The sequence below is a fragment of the Salvelinus alpinus genome, chromosome 1, assembly GCF_045679555.1.
Source record: "Salvelinus alpinus chromosome 1, SLU_Salpinus.1, whole genome shotgun sequence".
In the NCBI taxonomy this organism is placed as follows: domain Eukaryota; kingdom Metazoa; phylum Chordata; class Actinopteri; order Salmoniformes; family Salmonidae; genus Salvelinus; species Salvelinus alpinus.
Genome location: NC_092086.1, coordinates 96,360,785 through 96,378,236, shown reverse-complemented (window position 1 = coordinate 96,378,236; position 17,452 = coordinate 96,360,785). Strand labels below are relative to the sequence as shown.

The 17,452-nt window shown below is 43.7% G+C and overlaps 1 protein-coding gene across 2 annotated transcripts in view; it reads right to left on the bottom strand.

Moving 5' to 3' along the window:
* The window catches only part of LOC139535481 (roundabout homolog 1-like), a 286,286-nt gene that overhangs the window by 181,454 nt on the left and 87,380 nt on the right, over positions 1-17,452 (bottom strand). The window lies entirely within an intron of this gene.

The following is a 17,452-nucleotide window of genomic DNA, read 5'->3' as shown; positions in this document are numbered from 1 at the left end:
CCAGGCAGCCAGGCAGGCAGGCAAAGGCTGAGGCTGCATTACAAGGTCAACCTCTGGTTAATTAAGCTGAAGATCGGCATGTCCTCTCTCTATGATAACAAGGTTAGCCCTCAGGGCACAGTACTCTACTCTACTGTACTCAAACAGCCAGCGCTACTGAGGCCCCTCTTCTCCTTGACTTAGTCATTCACACCCACTAAGACTGAAGGTTTAACTCAGCCAGGTTAGGTGGAGTGGCTGAAGAACAGGAGCTGGTTTATTAATGGGACTTGAATTGATGTGATGGAGAGTAGGGATGTGAAAAATTTTAAACATTTCTTAAGGTTTAAACAGCCTTTTTCCCCCAATATTTTTTTGTAAAAAAGTTACAAGAAATGTATAAATTCTACCTGAGTTCACAATGCAGCTGCCAGCAATGGTTTGGGCCTCACGATTCGTTCCTTTCAGATGGTTAAGCATTAGAGGTCGACCGATTATCATTTTTCAACGCCGATACCGATACTGATTATTGGAGGACCAAAAAAAGCCGATACCGATTAATTGGCCAATTTTTATATACGTATATATGTGTAATAATGACAATTACAACAATACTGAAGGAACACTTATTTTAACTTTATATAATACATGAATAAAATCAATTTAGTCTCAAATAAATAATGAAACATGTTCAATTTGGTATAAATAATGCAAAAACAAAGTGTTGGAGAAGAAAGTGAAAGCGCAATATGTGCCATGTAAAAAATCTAACGTTTAAGTTCCTTGCTCAGAACATATGAAAGCTGGTGGTTCCTTTTAACATGAGTCTTCAATATTCCCAGATTAAGAAGTTTTAGGGTGTAGTTATTATAGGACTATTTCTCTCTATACCATTTGTATTTCATATACCTTTGACTATTGGATGTTCTAATAGGTACTTTAGTATTGCCAGCCGAATCTCGGGAGTTGATAGGCTTGAAGTCATAAACAGTGCAATGCTTGAAGAACAGCGAAGAGCTGCTGGCCAATGCAGGAAAGTGCTGTTTGAATGAATGCTTACAAGCCTGCTTCTGCCTACCACCGCTCAGTCAGACTGCTCTATCAAATCATAGACTTAATTATAATATAATAACACACAGAAGTACGAGCCTTAGGTCATTAATATAGTCAAATCCGGAAACTATCTTTTCGAAAACAAAACGTTTATTTTTTCTGTGAAATACGGAACCGTTCCGTGTTTTATCCCTAAGTCTAAATATTGCTGTTACATTGCACAACCTTCAATGCTATGATATAATTATGTACAATTCTGGCAAATTAATTACGGTCTTTGTTAGGAAGAAATGGTTTTCACACAGTTGGCAACGAGCCAGGCAGCCCAAACTGCTGCATATACCCTGACTCTGCTTGCACAGAACGCAAGAGAAGTTTCCCTAGTTTAAAGAAATTCATGTTAGCAGGCAATATTAACTAAATATGCAGGTTTAAAAATATATACTTGTGTATTGATTTTAAGAAAGGCATTGATGTTTATGGTTAGGTACACATTGGTGCAACGACAGTGCTTTTTTTGCGAATGCGCTTGTTAAATCACCCGTTTGGCGAAGTATTCTGTGATTCAATGATGAATTAATAGGCACCGCATCGATTATATGCAACGCAGGACAAGCTAGATAAACTAGTAATATCATCAACCATGTGTAGTTAACAAGTGATTATGTTAAGATTGATTGTTTTTTATAAGATAAGTTTAATGCTAGCTAGCACCTCACCTTGGCTCCTTGCTGCACTCGCATAACAGGTAGTCAGCCTGCCACGCAGTCTCCTCGTGGAGTGCAATGTAATCGGCCATAATCGGTGTCCAAAAATGCCGATTATCGATTGTTATGAAAACTTGAAATCGGCCCTAATTAATCGGCCATTCCGATTAATCGGTCGACCTCTATTAAGCATTGCACCTGTACTATCATTACATTACCTCAAATCCACCTCGCACAGTTAGCATTTCCTTCTCATATAACTTCTCAAAATATTGCCATACAGGACTTCACTGCTGTCGCGTTTCTTTCTCTGCCATTTTTCTAACTGTTAACAATGATGTAGTGTTGGAGAGTTGACTCCAAAATAATTGATTCCTCAAACCCCTTGCACATCGACTCCCGGTGTCATCTCCCATTTCCCATCTCCCATTACACAAGGAATCGACTCCTCAGATTCAGTATTTTTGGAACGGAGGAGACTGATTAGTTGCCGAACACAAACACACATATTTTATAGCATGCTAGCGAGGGACGGAGAGAGAGGGGCACAGTTTAGGCAGGTCGGCCACCAGGCAGACAGTCACAACCATGCACTAGGCCTATCTATCGGCAATCAAAAGCTGTGTCACGCAATGGAATGCTATAGCTTGCAATTTCTTGGTTGCAATGTCTCGCAACTTCAGTAAAGCAGGGTTAATCATCAATGAATAGTCTAGGATATTCTACAAGTACAAGACCGAAGACTGGACACACACTTGAATCATTAGCGAAGAGAAAGAGCAGGGGTGTAATTATTAGTCAAAATAGTTGACTAATCACAAAAAATATATATATATTGGACAAATTCAAGTAGGTCCCTCCCTATTTCGTTCCGTTTGCTTCCGTTTAAGAAACGTTTAGCAACATAATCTGCGTAATGACTACGCCCCAGGCGAACCAGCGCAAGGGAGAGAGAGGAGGGGGCAGGCAGAAAAAATGTGGTGCACATATGTCTTGGTAATCTGTTTTGCATGCCTCGCAAATTCACCAAAGTAGCCTAAAGTTTGCCTCTTCCTCTGGTATTATTTACATTTTACATCTTTCCCCCAGGCATTTATAGCTTATCGTCTAGTTAGGCTACAGTGCCTTCAGAAAGTATTCACACACCTTGACTTATTCCACATTTTGTTGTGTTACAGCCTGAATTCAAAATTGAATAAATATATTTTTTATCACCCATCTACACAAATACCCCATAATGACAAAGTGAAAATATTTGTATTATTATATATATTTTTTCAAATGTATTTAAAATGAAATACAGAAATATTTAACTGAGTCAATACATGTTAGAATCACCTTTGGCAGTGTTTTACATCTGTGAGTCATTCTGGGTAAGTCTCTAAAAGCTTTGCACACCTGGATTGTACAATATTTGCACATTCTTTGAAAATTCTTCAAGCTCTGTCAAGTTGGTTGTTGATCATTGATAGACAGCCATTTTCAAGTGTTGCCATATATTGTCAAGCCTATATAATTCAAAACTGTAACTAGGCCACTCAGGAACATTAATTGTCGTCTTGGTAAGCAACTCCAGTGTATATTTGGCCCTGTGTTTTAGGTTATTGTCCTGTTGAAAGGTGAATTTGTCTCCCAGTATCTGTTGGAAAACAGACTGAAGCAGGTTTTCCGCTAGGACTTTGCCTGTGCTTAGTTTTATTCTATTTATTTTTATCCTATAAAAACTCTCTAGTCCTTGCCGATGATAAGCATACCCATAACATGATGCAGCCACCACCATGCTTGAAAATATGAAAAGTGGTACTCAGTGATGTGTTGGATTTGTCCCAAACATTGTGCTTTGTATTCAGTACATCAAGGTAATTTCTTTGCCACATTTTTTGCAATTGTACTTTAGTGCCTTATTGCAAACAGGATGTATGTTTTGGAATATTTATATTCTGTATAGGCTTCTTCTTCACTCTGTTATTTAGCTTAGTATTGTGGAGTAACTACAATGCTGTTGATCCATCCTCATTTTTGTCCTATCACAGTCATTACACTCTGTAACTGTTTTAAAGTCCCCATTGGCCTCATGGTGAGATCCCTGAGTAATTTCCTTCCTCTCTGACAACTGAGTTAGGAAGGACACCTGTATCTTTGTAATGACTGGGTGTATTGATACACCATCCAAAGTGTAATTATTAACTTCACCATGCTGAATGGGATTTTCAATGTGTGCTTTTTATGTTTTTACCAATCTATCAATAGGTGCCCTTCTTTGTGAGGCAAACCTCCCTGCTCTTTGCGGTTGAATCTGTGTTTGAAATTCACTGCTCGACTGAGGATCTTTACAGATAATTGTAGTGTGGGGTAGGTACAGAGATGAGATAGTCATTCAATAATCATATTATTATTATTGCACACAGATTGAGTCCATGCAACCTATTATATGACTTGTCAAGTACATTTTTACTCCTGAACTTATTTATGATTGCCATAATAAAGGGGTTGAATACTTACTGAATCAAGACATTCCAGCTTTTAATTTTTTATTAATTTATAAAAATGTCTAAAAACATAATTCCACTTTGACATTTTAAATTCTATCACTAACACACCATAATTAGGAAAAAGTCAAGGGGTGTGAATACTTTCTGAAGGCACTGTATAACATGGAAAATAATATATTTTGTGATAACTATACTGAGTTTTTTATTTTGTGAAATAAATAAGAAAACAAACATTGTTTTTGGGTATGGGTTTTTTCTTGACGTTAAGGATCCCAAATGAATTGAAATGTTTTAACGTTTAAACATTTAAACACACCCCTAATGGAGAGGGACTGGAGAGCATACCAACCATGCCATGCTGAGCCCAGACCAGACCAGACGAAGAATGAGGCCAGCCTCTGGGACTGGAGCCATGATGGTTTATCCATCTATCCATCCGGTTGAAGTGAACCACCACTGCCTGAGGCCTGGTAAACCAAGCAACCACAATGGAGGAGCCAAGCCGAACACAGAGCTCCGAACACAATAGAAGAATGTTTACAATTACAGTATACCAAGACTGTGAATCAGGCTGACTTCTCCACGGTGTTTATCATTTACTCCATGGGAACTACATAATGACAGAGACAGAGTACTGAATCCTTAAAATGTTAATTCATGGGTTTTAAAGTGAAAAATGTACCCAGCAGAATCCTGTCTAAATCTAATATAAAAGTGTCCCTGATGCACATTGACAAGCTGATCTCAGCGTATTCTTTATCAGAGATCTCACCACTGCACTGACCAATCCGGACCCCTCTCTCTCTTACTCATTCAGATGAGAGTGGCATGGTCACATGCTGCTGATGTTTAGGCTAAGAGTGGTGGAGTGGGGCAAGGCCAGGTATACTGCAGGGGGGTGTTCAATCCCAAACAATTATGGGAACTATTGGAGCCTTCAGCCTGACTCAATATACATGCTTATCAGTGGATACCAGCCCCCAGCATTACAGATACTGGCTCATCATAGATCCGCAAATTAAGGCCAATTAAGTGAGTTTTGGACTCTTTATGAAGAAAGCTGCGCTGATGGGAAAGCTATTCATTAAGATTCAGTCTTCCCTAGAAAGCTTTGAACTGTGTATCTGGTGTGTCACTAATGACTGACTGAGCGTGGGGGAGAGAGCAGGAGGAATGGGTGTGTGGTACAGGGATAATGCCCATTTTTTGCCTATCCTCCCTAACAAGATTGAGCTGTTTCACACATCCTGATTAGTCCTAATCCTGCGCTTAATTATTCAAAGGGCCAAGCTAATCACTAGTGTGTGTGTGTGTGTGTGTGTGTGTGTGTGTGTGTGTGTGTGTGTGTGTGTGTGTGTGTGTGTGTGTGTGTGTGTGTGTGTGTGTGTGCCTGTGTGTGTGCCTGTGTGTGTGCCTGTGTGTGTGCCTCTGTGTGTCCATGTGTGAATGCAAGAGAACAGGAAAAATCCAGAAGAAAAGTATTGATCAGATCTCATATTCAATCAATCAATCGATAGACACCTTTATGAAACTAAGAGAGTTGACACAGAGCCAAATGAATATCAGCAACCTTTGTCCTGCTATCACCATGGCATTTTACAGCTGTCCTTTGAAAACATAATTCCTCCCACACATACCTGGCTGCCCACACAAACCTTATCCTCCATTAACCATTGACTATCTAATACAGCTCATTTCACATTGAAATTCAATTGGGGCAGGTGGATGGTTTGTGATAATGTAGGTTGGGGGAGCTATTCCTACTGAGGTTAGCCCTAGAACAGTGGGTGCTAATTGGCCCTAGACAGTAGAGGAGAGCATGTTGTCGGAGTCCCGTAACGTTGCCGTCAGGAAGGGTATGGCAGGAGGTGGAGAGGGAGGACAAGAAGAGAGCAACATATGAAGCTAGTTATGAGTCAAGCTGCCAAGGTGGGTTCTGTGCAGCTGACACCTGGCTGGGTTAAACTATGTTGTTTGATGAGGAGAGAGCTACTTGTCTCTAGGTGCCAAGGGTATGTGGCATGCAACCCTATCACATTATATGTGATTTCTTCTGTAAACATACAGGGTTATGCATAAACCCTGCCACCCAGAGTTGGAAGCAGCCCAATAGTCTTATCTTAGTAAGTGTTTGGCTGACGTCAAGAAGACCATCAGGAATCCTGGGGTATTAAAGAGAATGAAGACATGTAGGGCCGTCCTGAGGGCTCTGTTTGGACTCCCACCGAGAAGAGGGGGGAGAGCGATTTTTTTTTAGGGGGGGGGTGGGGGTAGTCAGGAGACCAGCTAGGGGAGATGGACTAGGGATGAGAGGAACAGGCTTTTATATGATTAAACATTTCCACCTAGGTCAGCTCTGCTCAATGGGTTCCACTCTGTATTCAGCCACATTCTACTCAGAGAAAAGCTGGTATTGACACTCTAAAAATAATACAATATAAGACAGGTCAGTATTAGGTCCTTGTTTATTGGTAAAAACCCCACTGGGGTATTAGCAACCATGATGCCTTGTCATAACAGCATAATATGCACTCCAAATGTGTTTTTCACAAAGACCCTTTTTAAAGCCAGTTGAGAGTGAAACCAGCTGTCTGACCCTCTCCACACACTCCCTGTCTCCATAGCTTTACAGCGGAGGAGGAGGACACTGGCTGGAAAGCCAAAGTAAACAGACACTCCAGGGCCAGACACGTGGGATCTCTCCTCATCTCAACCGCATACAAACCCATGGGCAGGAGAAAAAACTAAGCAGCGTTTATTTACAGGACCAATTATCCAAAACTGACTTCGCTCTCCCTCAGCACTGAGCACACAGCTGAGGCCGGACACCTCAGAAGGACAGGAAGCTTTGGTAGAGATAGAACAAATAGCCCACAAGACCCTTAGCATTCTTTAGCTTTGGGCCCGATGGTCTATCTAAAACAACAGACCAGCATGGTATGCAGAGGGATGGTTGCCTGTTTGGTTCAGGGTCAGTGACAGGGTCCTCTAGGGAGAGACCTCTCTGCTTCACCTCAGGTCCCAGGATGCAACAGTCTGAAGCCTCACAGCACCGTGGACTGACGGGGAGGAGGGGGTAGGGGAGGCTGAGGGGAGAGGGGGAGGGGGAGGCTGAGAAGGAGGAGAGGGAGGCTAGTGGGCAGAGGTGGAGGGGAACTCCATGCCCCAGGCCAAGAACATAATTCAGACACACACATTCCAGGCACTCCTCTGGGGCAGGCGCTGATCCGCCACAAAAACCTAGGAGTGTGTGCGTGTGTACGCCTGCGTGAGTGCGTGAATACGTGTGTGTGTGTGGAGGTGTGATGACCTCTGACCTCTAGCCCCAGAGGCACTTGTTAAAGCCCTCCGTGTCTTCCTCAGCCCCAGGCTGGCGGCCAAGGCTCACTGAGCACCCCAGGAAACCAGCACGTAAACAAGGAAAGCAATCAGGAAACACTGCTTTCAGCACAACTCTGACAACACGCACACACACACACAAACGAGCACACACAAACACCATTACCCATGCACACACATGCACACCCACATCCAAACACACAACAGATATTTCAAACAACTTGTCAATGAATGAAAGAGGATACATTTATTAGTATGGGAAAGAAAGACATGAAATAACTCAGATAATGACAACAAGAAATACTCCACGGCAAAATTCCCTCTAAATTCACTGTATAACTGTGCTGTGCTTTGTTGAGCCACAAACCAATAAAGCATGAACGAGACCGACCAAGCAAGCAGTGAAAACAAATGGATGGTGACAGTTGCATAACGGTGTGGTTTTATTGTGGTTTATTGCAGGTCTTAGTCTTCTCTGTTGGGGTGATAGAATTTCTTTCTCAGGTATTCAAGTGTTCCTAGTGAGCAGAGTTCTCAGTGAGGGCTCTTCTAGTGGCTTGGCAACACACCTTGCTTACAGGGTCCATTTGTCACAGCTTTATTTTCATATGGGTTAACTGTAGATCACTGTGTTGTGTATGTGGGAGTTTGTGCGTTATGACAAGGTATGGGTTAACTGTAGATCACTGTGTTGTGTATGTGGGAGTTTGTGCGTTATGACAAGGTATGGGTTAATTGTAGATCACTGTGTTGTGTATGTGGGAGTTTGTGCGTTATGACAAGGTATGAAAAAGGTAACAATGTGATCTTGTTGTCACCTCCAGCTCAACTCTCAACAAAAACACAGCCAACTCACTTCAAACATAAATCACAAACCAGGTTTAAAATATCCACCCCAAAAAAGAGAAGGAAACAAATTGCTTTAAAAAGCATTACGGTGTGGTTGAGGGAGTAAGCTGTGCCAAGATTGCTGCTGGCAGGAGAGAGAAAGAACACAGAGGAATGACTGAATGCTACATTTAGCTTGAGCTGTGTGCATGTCCTTTTAACTTGAATGATAGGGCAAAATGTTGATTTCCGCACAAACAGACATATGCAAACTATTATTTTTCATAAGATGGCCATAAACAATAACTGGTAATGTTTTAGAAAGGTCTGGAACCACCTTTCTGCTAAACATAGTTATACATTCCTGAGGTGTACTCACTTTTGAGGACACAAGCTCAAGTACATATTTGAAATAATATGATAATACGAAAAATCAAATATGTTTTTTTCCCCCTATTCAACAAGTGGGACAATAGTGCTTGAAATACCTAAAATACTTTCTAAATATAGTAACAATCAAAATTTAAATAAGATTTCACATTTCTTAGAACTAAAATAAATATGATCATACTTAGTGACAGTACAATATTGGCACAATTTCATATAACTGACATAGACATAGAACGTCCACTGAGTGGCACAGAGACACCATTCAAATATGAGCAGACTCGTTACAACTTCAGCTTTAAGCATGAAGTGATTTTGTCAGTCTATGACCAAGAGAAAGTGGTTGTCGTTCAAATCTATGAGATAATTTAGTATTTTTTCATGCTGAGAGCTTTAAATCCGGCTGAGAATATCACAGCGAGATGAAACCACAATTGTTGGATTTGCAAGACTGCCCCCTTTCATGTAAATATGGGGTCTGAAACATGATACTTCAAGTCAGCTCTGCTGAGAGACTGGTAGTGGAGAGCAAACCGATGGGGCTTTCTGGCACTAATGCACGGGACCCTACGACATTCATAGAGCGCTTTGTAAACCAAAATGTCAGTCGGAACCGGTTCAGAACCCAAATATAGGGGACTTGACATCTATTAAACAAACAACCATTTGAGCAGACTTCTTCAGCCAGCATGAATGAGCCAGCTCCAACTCCAACCCCGAGGAGAGGATATGAGAACTCTACAAAACACACTATAGGGGGTGATTATACACACGTTTTACTCCTCCCTCCCCCCTCTCTATCTCTCTTCCTCCCTGTCTCTCTCTCTATGTCTCCCTTTCTCCCTCCCTCCCTCCCTCCCTTTTTCCCTCTTCTTTAAAGCCTCAGTCGTTTATATCACATGGTGATGGAATCCAGAGAGAGGGAATAGATAAAATACATGCTGGGAGACACATTCCATTCAAACTGGCCTCGGCTGCTTCTCCCTCATTAGTTCCTTATTCCAGAGGACGAACAGAAGGAAACTGACAAGTCCCTCATGAACAGGGATATCAAAGGGAGACTCTTTAGAGCACAAGATGGCCCAGCCGTCAGCCTCATCATCAAATAGGAGTCTCATTAGTGGAGGAACACAGCACATCACTGTCAGCGTCAAATAGACTGGAGGGAGACTCATTAGCATACAGGATGACATAGCAGGTCAGCTTAATCATCAAGCTGTATTAGTCCATTATACTCCACGCTGTTTTATTACTGACGGTGTCACAACACAGGGCTGTGGGATGTCCCTCTGTCAGGAGCATGGGAGTGTCACTGTGTCACTGTCAACTACCCAGCGTTTTCAGGTACATGTCAAATCAAATCAAATGTTATTAGTCACATACACATGGTTAGCAGATGTTAATGCGAGTGTAGCGAAATGCTTGTGCTTCTAGTTCCGACAATGCAGTAATAACCAACAAGTAATCTAACCTAACAATTCCACAACTATTACCTTATACACACACACAAGTGTAAAGGGATGAAGAATATGTACATAAAGATATATGAATGAGTGGTGGTACAGAACGGCATGGCAAGATGCAGTAGATGGTATAGAGTACGGTATATACATATGAGATGAGTACTGTAGGGTATGTAAACATAAAGTGGCATAGTTTAAAGTGGCTAGTGGTACATGTATTACATAAAGATGGCAAGATGCAGTAGATGATATAGAGTACAGTATATACATATGAGATGGGTAATGTAGGGTATGTAAACATTATATTAAGTGGCATTGTTTAAAGTGGCTAGTGGTACATTTTTACATAATTTCCATCAATTCCCATTTTTAAAGTGGCTGGAGTTGAGTCAGTATGTTGGCAGCGGCCGCTAAATGTTAGTGGTGGCTGTTTAACAGTCTGATGGCCTTGAGATAGAAGCTGTTTTTCAGTCTCTCGGTCCCTGCTTTGATGCACCTGTACTGACCTCGCCTTCTGGATGATAGCGGGGTGAACAGGCAGTGGCTTGGGTGGTTGTTGTCCTTGATGATCTTTATGGCCTTCCTGTGACATCGGGTGGTGTAGGTGTCCTGGAGGGCAGGTAGTTTGCCCCCGGTGATGCGTTCTGCAGACCTCACTACCCTCTGGAGAGCCTTACGGTTATGGGCGGAGCAGTTGCCGTACCAGGCGGTGATACAGCCCGACAGGATGCTCTCGATTGTGCATCTGTAGAAGTTTGTGAGTGCTTTTGGTGACAAGCCGAATTTCTTCAGCCTCCTGAGGTTGAAGAGGCGCTGCTGCGCCTTCTTCACAACGCTGTCTGTGTGGGTGGACCAATTCAGTTTGTCCGTGATGTGTACACCGAGGAACTTAAAACTTTCCACCTTCTCCACTACTGACCCGTCGATGTGGATAGGGGGGTGCTCCCTCTGCTGTTTCCTGAAGTCCACAATCATCTCCTTTGTTTTGTTGACGTTGAGTGTGAGGTTATTTTCCTGACACCACACTCCGAGGGCCCTCACCTCCTCCCTGTAGGCCGTCTCGTCGTTGTTGGTAATCAAGCCTACCACTGTAGTGTCATCCGCAAACTTGATGATTGAGTTGGAGGCGTGCATGGCCACGCAGTCGTGGGTGAACAGGGAGTACAGGAGAGGGCTCAGAACGCACCCTTGTGGGGCCCCAGTGTTGAGGATCAGCGGGGTGGAGATGTTGTTACCTACCCTCACCACCTGGGGGCGGCCCGTCAGGAAGTCCAGGACCCAGTTGCACAGGGCGGGGTCGAGACCCAGGGTCTCGAGCTTGATGACGAGTTTGGAGGGTACTATGGTGTTAAATGCTGAGCTGTAATCGATGAACAGCATTCTCACATGGGTATTCCTCTTGTCCAGATGGGTTAGGGCAGTGTGCAGTGTGGTTGCGATTGCGTCGTCTGTGGACCTATTGGGTCGGTAAGCAAATTGGAGTGGGTCTAGGGTGTCCGGTAGGGTGGAGGTGATATGGTCCTTGACTAGTCTCTCAAAGCACTTCATGATGACGGAAGTGAGTGCTACGGGGCGGTAGTCGTTTAGCTCAGTTACCTTAGCTTTCTTGGGAACAGGAACAATGGTGGCCCTCTTGAAGCATGTGGGAACAGCAGACTGGGATAAGGATTGATTGAATATGTCCGTAAACACACCAGCCAGCTGGTCTGCGCATGCTCTGAGGACGCGGCTGGGAATGCCGTCTGGGCCTGCAGCCTTGCGAGGGTTAACACGTTTAAATGTTTTACTCACCTTGGCTGCAGTGAAGGAGAGCCCGCAGGTTTTGGTAGGGGGCCGTGTCAGTGGCACTGTATTGTCCTCAAAGCGGGCAAAAAAGTTGTTTAGCCTGTCTGGGAGCAAGACATCCTGGTCCGCGACGGGGCTGGTTTTCTTTTTGTAATCCGTGATTGACTGTAGACCCTGCCACATACCTCTTGTGTCTGAGCTGTTGAATTGCGACTCGATTTTGTCTCTGTACTGGGACTTAGCCTGTTTGATTGCCTTGCGGAGAGAATAGCTACACTGTTTGTATTCGGTCATGCTTCCGGTCACCTTGCCCTGGTTAAAAGCAGTGGTTCACGCTTTCAGTTTCACGCGAATGCTGCCGTCAATCCACGGTTTCTGGTTTGGGAATGTTTTAATCGTTGCTGTGGGTACGACATCGTCAATGCACTTCCTAATGAACTCGCTCACCGAATCAGCATATTCGTCAATATTGTTGTTGGACGCAATGCGGAACATATTCCAATCCGCGTGATCGAAGCAGTCTTGAAGCGTGGATTCAGATTGGTCGGACCAGCGTTGAACAGACCTGAGCGCGGGAGCTTGTTGTTTTAGTTTCTGTTTGTAGGCTGGAATCAACAAAATGGAGTCGTGGTCAGCTTTTCCGAAAGGGGGGCGGGGGAGGGCCTTATATGCGTCGCGGAAATTAGTATAACAATGATCTAGGGTTTTTCCAGCCCTGGTAGCACAATCGATATGCTGATAGAATTTAGGGAGTTTTGTTTTTAGATTAGCCTTGTTAAAATCCCCAGCTACGATGAATGCAGCCTCAGGGTGTGTGGTTTCCAGTTTACAAAGAGTCAGATAAAGTTCGTTCAGGGCCATCGATGTGTCTGCTTGGGGGGGAATATATACGGCTGTGATTATGATTGAAGAGAATTCCCTTGGTAGATAATGCGGTCGACATTTGATTGTGAGGAGTTCTAGATCAGGTGAACAGAATGACTTGAGTTCCTGTGTGTTGTTATGATGATCACACCACGTCTCGTTAATCATAAGGCATACCCCCCCGCCCCTCTTCTTACCAGAAAGATGTTTGTTTCTGTCGGCGCGATGCATGAAGAAACCAGCTGGCTGCACCGACTCCGTTAGCGTCTCTTGAGTTAGCCATGTTTCCGTGAAGCAGAGCACGTTGCAATCCCTGATGTCTCTCTGGAATGCTACCCGTGCTCGGATTTCATCAACCTTATTGTCAAGAGACTGGACATTGGCGAGTAGTATGCTAGGGAGTGGAGCGCGATGTGCCCGTCTCCGAAGCCTGACCACGAGACCGCCTCGTTTGCCCCTTTTACGGCGTCGCACAGGGTCGCCGGCTGGGATCAGATCCATTGTATTGGGTGGAAGGCAAAACACTGGATCCGTTTCGGGAAAGTCATATTCCTGGTAGGAACGATGATGAGTTGACGTTAATCGTATATTCAGTAGTTCCTCCCGACTGTATGTAATGAAACCTAAGATTACCTGGGGTACCGATGTAAGAAATAACACATAAAAAAACAAAATACTGCATATTTTCCAAGGAACGCGAAGCGAGGCGGCCATCTCTTTTCGGCGCCGGAAGTTCCGGAAGTTCCCACATGTGAACTCTGACCTGTGCTCATCTATCCAGGCAGTGGTAGGCCAGGTGTCTTCATGCTCTCCTCCCCTCTGGAAACGCAAATGACAGAGCATATTCTAACCCCGTTCTTTTCTGTTCCCTTCTCCTCTCACACTGCCTTCTGACCTCATTCAGAAGGAGATATCTGGCACCCCAATGACCCAGCTACTGTATGGTTGAGAGAGTCTAAAGGCCAAACAAGGTCTGGACACAAGTCTATTATCTCAAACCAATTTTACTCATTCACAAGCCCAACATAACAAGCAGTCTTAGAAACAACAGTCCAGAAAAAACGAAATTCAAAGGAGGGAAACATATAGAGTACCAGTCAAGGGTTTGGACACACCTACTCATTCGAAGGGTTTTTCTTTATTTTTTAAACATTTTAGAATAATAGTGAAGACATCAAAACTATGAAATAACACATATGGAATCATGTAGTAACCAAAAAAGTGTTAAACAAATCAAAATATATTTTATATTTGAGATTCTTCAAAGTAGCCACCCTTTGTCTTGATGACAGCTTTGCACACTCAACGCATTCTCTCAACCAGCTTCATGAGGTAGTCACCTGGAATGCAGTTCAATTAACAGGTATGCCTTGTTAAAAGTTAATTTGTTGAATTTCTTTCTTTCTTAATGCGTTTGAGCCAATCAGTTGTGTTGTGACAAGTTCAAGTAACAGACACATCTCAACATCAACTGTTCAGAGGAGACTGCGTGAATCAGACATTCATGGTCGAATTGCTGCAAAGAAACCACTACTAAAGGACACCAATAGGAAGAAGAGACTTGCTTGAGCAAATAAACATGAGCAATGGACATTAGACTGGTGGAAATCTGTTCTTTGGTCTGATGAGTCCAAATTAGATTTTTGGTTCCAACTGCCGTGTCTTTGTGAGACGCAGAATAGGTGAACAGATTATCTCTGCATGTGTGCTTCCCACCATGAAGCACGAAGGAGGAGGTGTGACGGTGTGGGGGTGCTTTGCTGGTGACGCTGTAGTTGATTTATTTAGAATTCAAGGCACACTTAACCAGCATGGCTACCACAGTATTCTGCAGCAATACGCCATCCCATCTGGTTTGTGCTTAGTGGGACTATCATTTGTTTTTTAACAGGACAATGACCCAACACACCTTCAGGCTGTGTAAGGGCTATTTAAACTATTTAAGGAGAGTGATGGAGTGCTGCATCAGATGACCTGGCCTCCACAATCACCCGACCTCAACCCAATTGAGATGGTTTGGGATGAGTTGGACCGCAGAGTGAAGGAAAAGCAGCCAACAAGTGCTCAGCATATGTGGGAACTCCTTCAAGACTGTTGGAAAAGCATTCCAGGTGAAGCTGATTGACAGAATGCCAAGAGTGTGCAAAGCTGTCATCAAGGCAAAGGGTTGCTACTTTTGAATAATCTAAAATCTAAAATATTTGTTTATTTGTTTAACACTTTTTTGGTTACTACATGATTCCATATGTTTTATTTCATAGTTTTGATGTCTTCACTATTATTCTACAAATTACAAAATAGTACAAATAAAGAAAAACCCTTGAATGAGTAGGTGTGTCCAAACTTTTGACTGCTACTGTATGTGTTTCTCTTAGGAAAGATTCCTATTTTAAGGCTGAGTGTTTACAGAGCATTCATTAAGGAGAATGTTGGCTGCTAAAAACATGGGAGGGAGGAAGGAGGAGGGAGGAGGAAGGAGGAGGGAGGGGTGGGACTGGGGGTAAGGCAGCTTAGCATCATGTTGTCACTCCAGGGATGCATAATCAGGATTTATTGGGGAACAAATCCTTTCCTGCAGGAACCTGCTTTTAATGGGCATCATTTACAGTATTATGGATTACTTAATTACAATACCAGATGTAGCATTGAGAAGAGGAATGGGAGTCTGATAGCAGGGTTGTCCTATAGGCAAGGCAGCTACACAAAGCTACTGTATGGTGTCTGAGAGGCCCTCTGGGCACAACACCTGCACAGGTCTATTGTGTTGTACTTAATGGTTGTCGGTTCTCTTGTCTGTTGATGTGCTGTGGAGTGGGAGAGACAAGACAAGGTAGCATTCTTCAAATACCTGTCCAAGTAGGGTTGGCAGAGCTATGGTGTGAAACACCTGAGTACAATCTGTTTGGTAAACAGGGACCACTTTGAAGGGATGGTATGCAGCACAGCAGGCCTCTGGGCTATCATGGGCCTATTACCTCCAGCGTCCCTGTAATCTGGGATGCTAAAGAGGCCATGCACACACACACACACAAACATACACACTCACACTTACACTCACACCAGCCCAGCTTGAAAAGGGGCATTGACTAGTGGATTTCCCTTTGTCATTAGCACTTCCTCAACACAATCCAGCTATGACACATATAGCCGATAATGGGCTGCCATCTAACATACTCATATCAGTGTTTCTCAAACACCATTTGTCTTCATAACTCCATTATAAGTATGTTTCCTTGTTCATATAGCTAAGTACAGTTTTTTCATTCACAAACAAACAGAAGAGGCAAGGGGTTTGTGTATTGAGAGTGTGTATATATGTCAGAAATCCCTAACAGTGTTAGCAGATGATAAGTCATATCAATGTGGGCAAATCAGTCTGTACAAAAGCCTCACCTGTTCAAACTAGCTGTGCTGTTAATGGGACATCATTAGGCATCTATCTGTCCACTGACCTGGGCCTCTTTCTACTGTTAGTCATTAACCAGCTCCGCTACTGATCTCTGTGACCAGAGAGTGTGTGTTGACCGGCAGGTCAGCTCCTTTGACCGGTTGGTCAGCTCCTTTAACCAGTTGGTCAGCCCTTTTGACCGGTTGGTCAGCCCCTTTGACCGGTTGGTCAGCCCTTTTGACCGGTTGGTCAGCCCCTTTGACCGGTTGGTCAGCCCATTTGACCGGTTGGTCAGCCCATTTGACCGGTTGGTCAGGCCCTTTTGACCGGTTGGTCAGCCCCTTTGACCGGTTGGTCAGCCCTTTGACCGGTTGGTCAGCCCCTTTGACCGGTTGGTCAGCCCTTTTGACCGGTTGGTCAGCCCCTTTGACCGGTTGGTCAGCCCCTTTGACCGGTTGGTCAGCCCTTTTGACCGGTTGGTCAGCCCCTTTGACCGGTTGGTCAGCCCTTTTTTGACCGGTTGGTCAGCCCTTTTGACCGGTTGGTCAGCCCCTTTTTCACATTCCCCTCCTGATTTACTCCTGAAGATTATTATGATCATAGCCTTATAACAACTATTTCTCTGTCACACTTTACAGTTTAGTCATTTAGCAGACGTTGTTATCCAGAGCCACTTACAGTTAGTGCATTCATCTTAAGATAGCTGGGTGGGACAACCACATATCACAGGCATAGTAAGTACACTTTTCCTCAATAAATCTGCAAAATCAGAGCTAGGAGGGTGTGCGTGTTGGGGGGGAGAGGGGGGGGTTCAAGTGCAAGTGTTGGTTCAGGAAAGTTGCTAGTCTTTTTTGGGGGGGGGTTCAGGTGAGGAGAGGGATTATGTAAGATACTCTTTGAAAGGGTAGGATTTCAGGTGCTTTCAGAAGATTGGCACACACACTGACACACACACACACACACACACACACACACACACACACACACACACACACACACACACACACACACACACACACACACACACACACACCACAACACAATCTTTATCACATTGACTCTAAGGATAACACCAGAAAGTGGCAAAACTGGCACCCTGACAGGTGATTACCCAGCAGAAAGCACAGAGTCAGGGCACTAAAACAATATAATGAGGACATGGTCTCA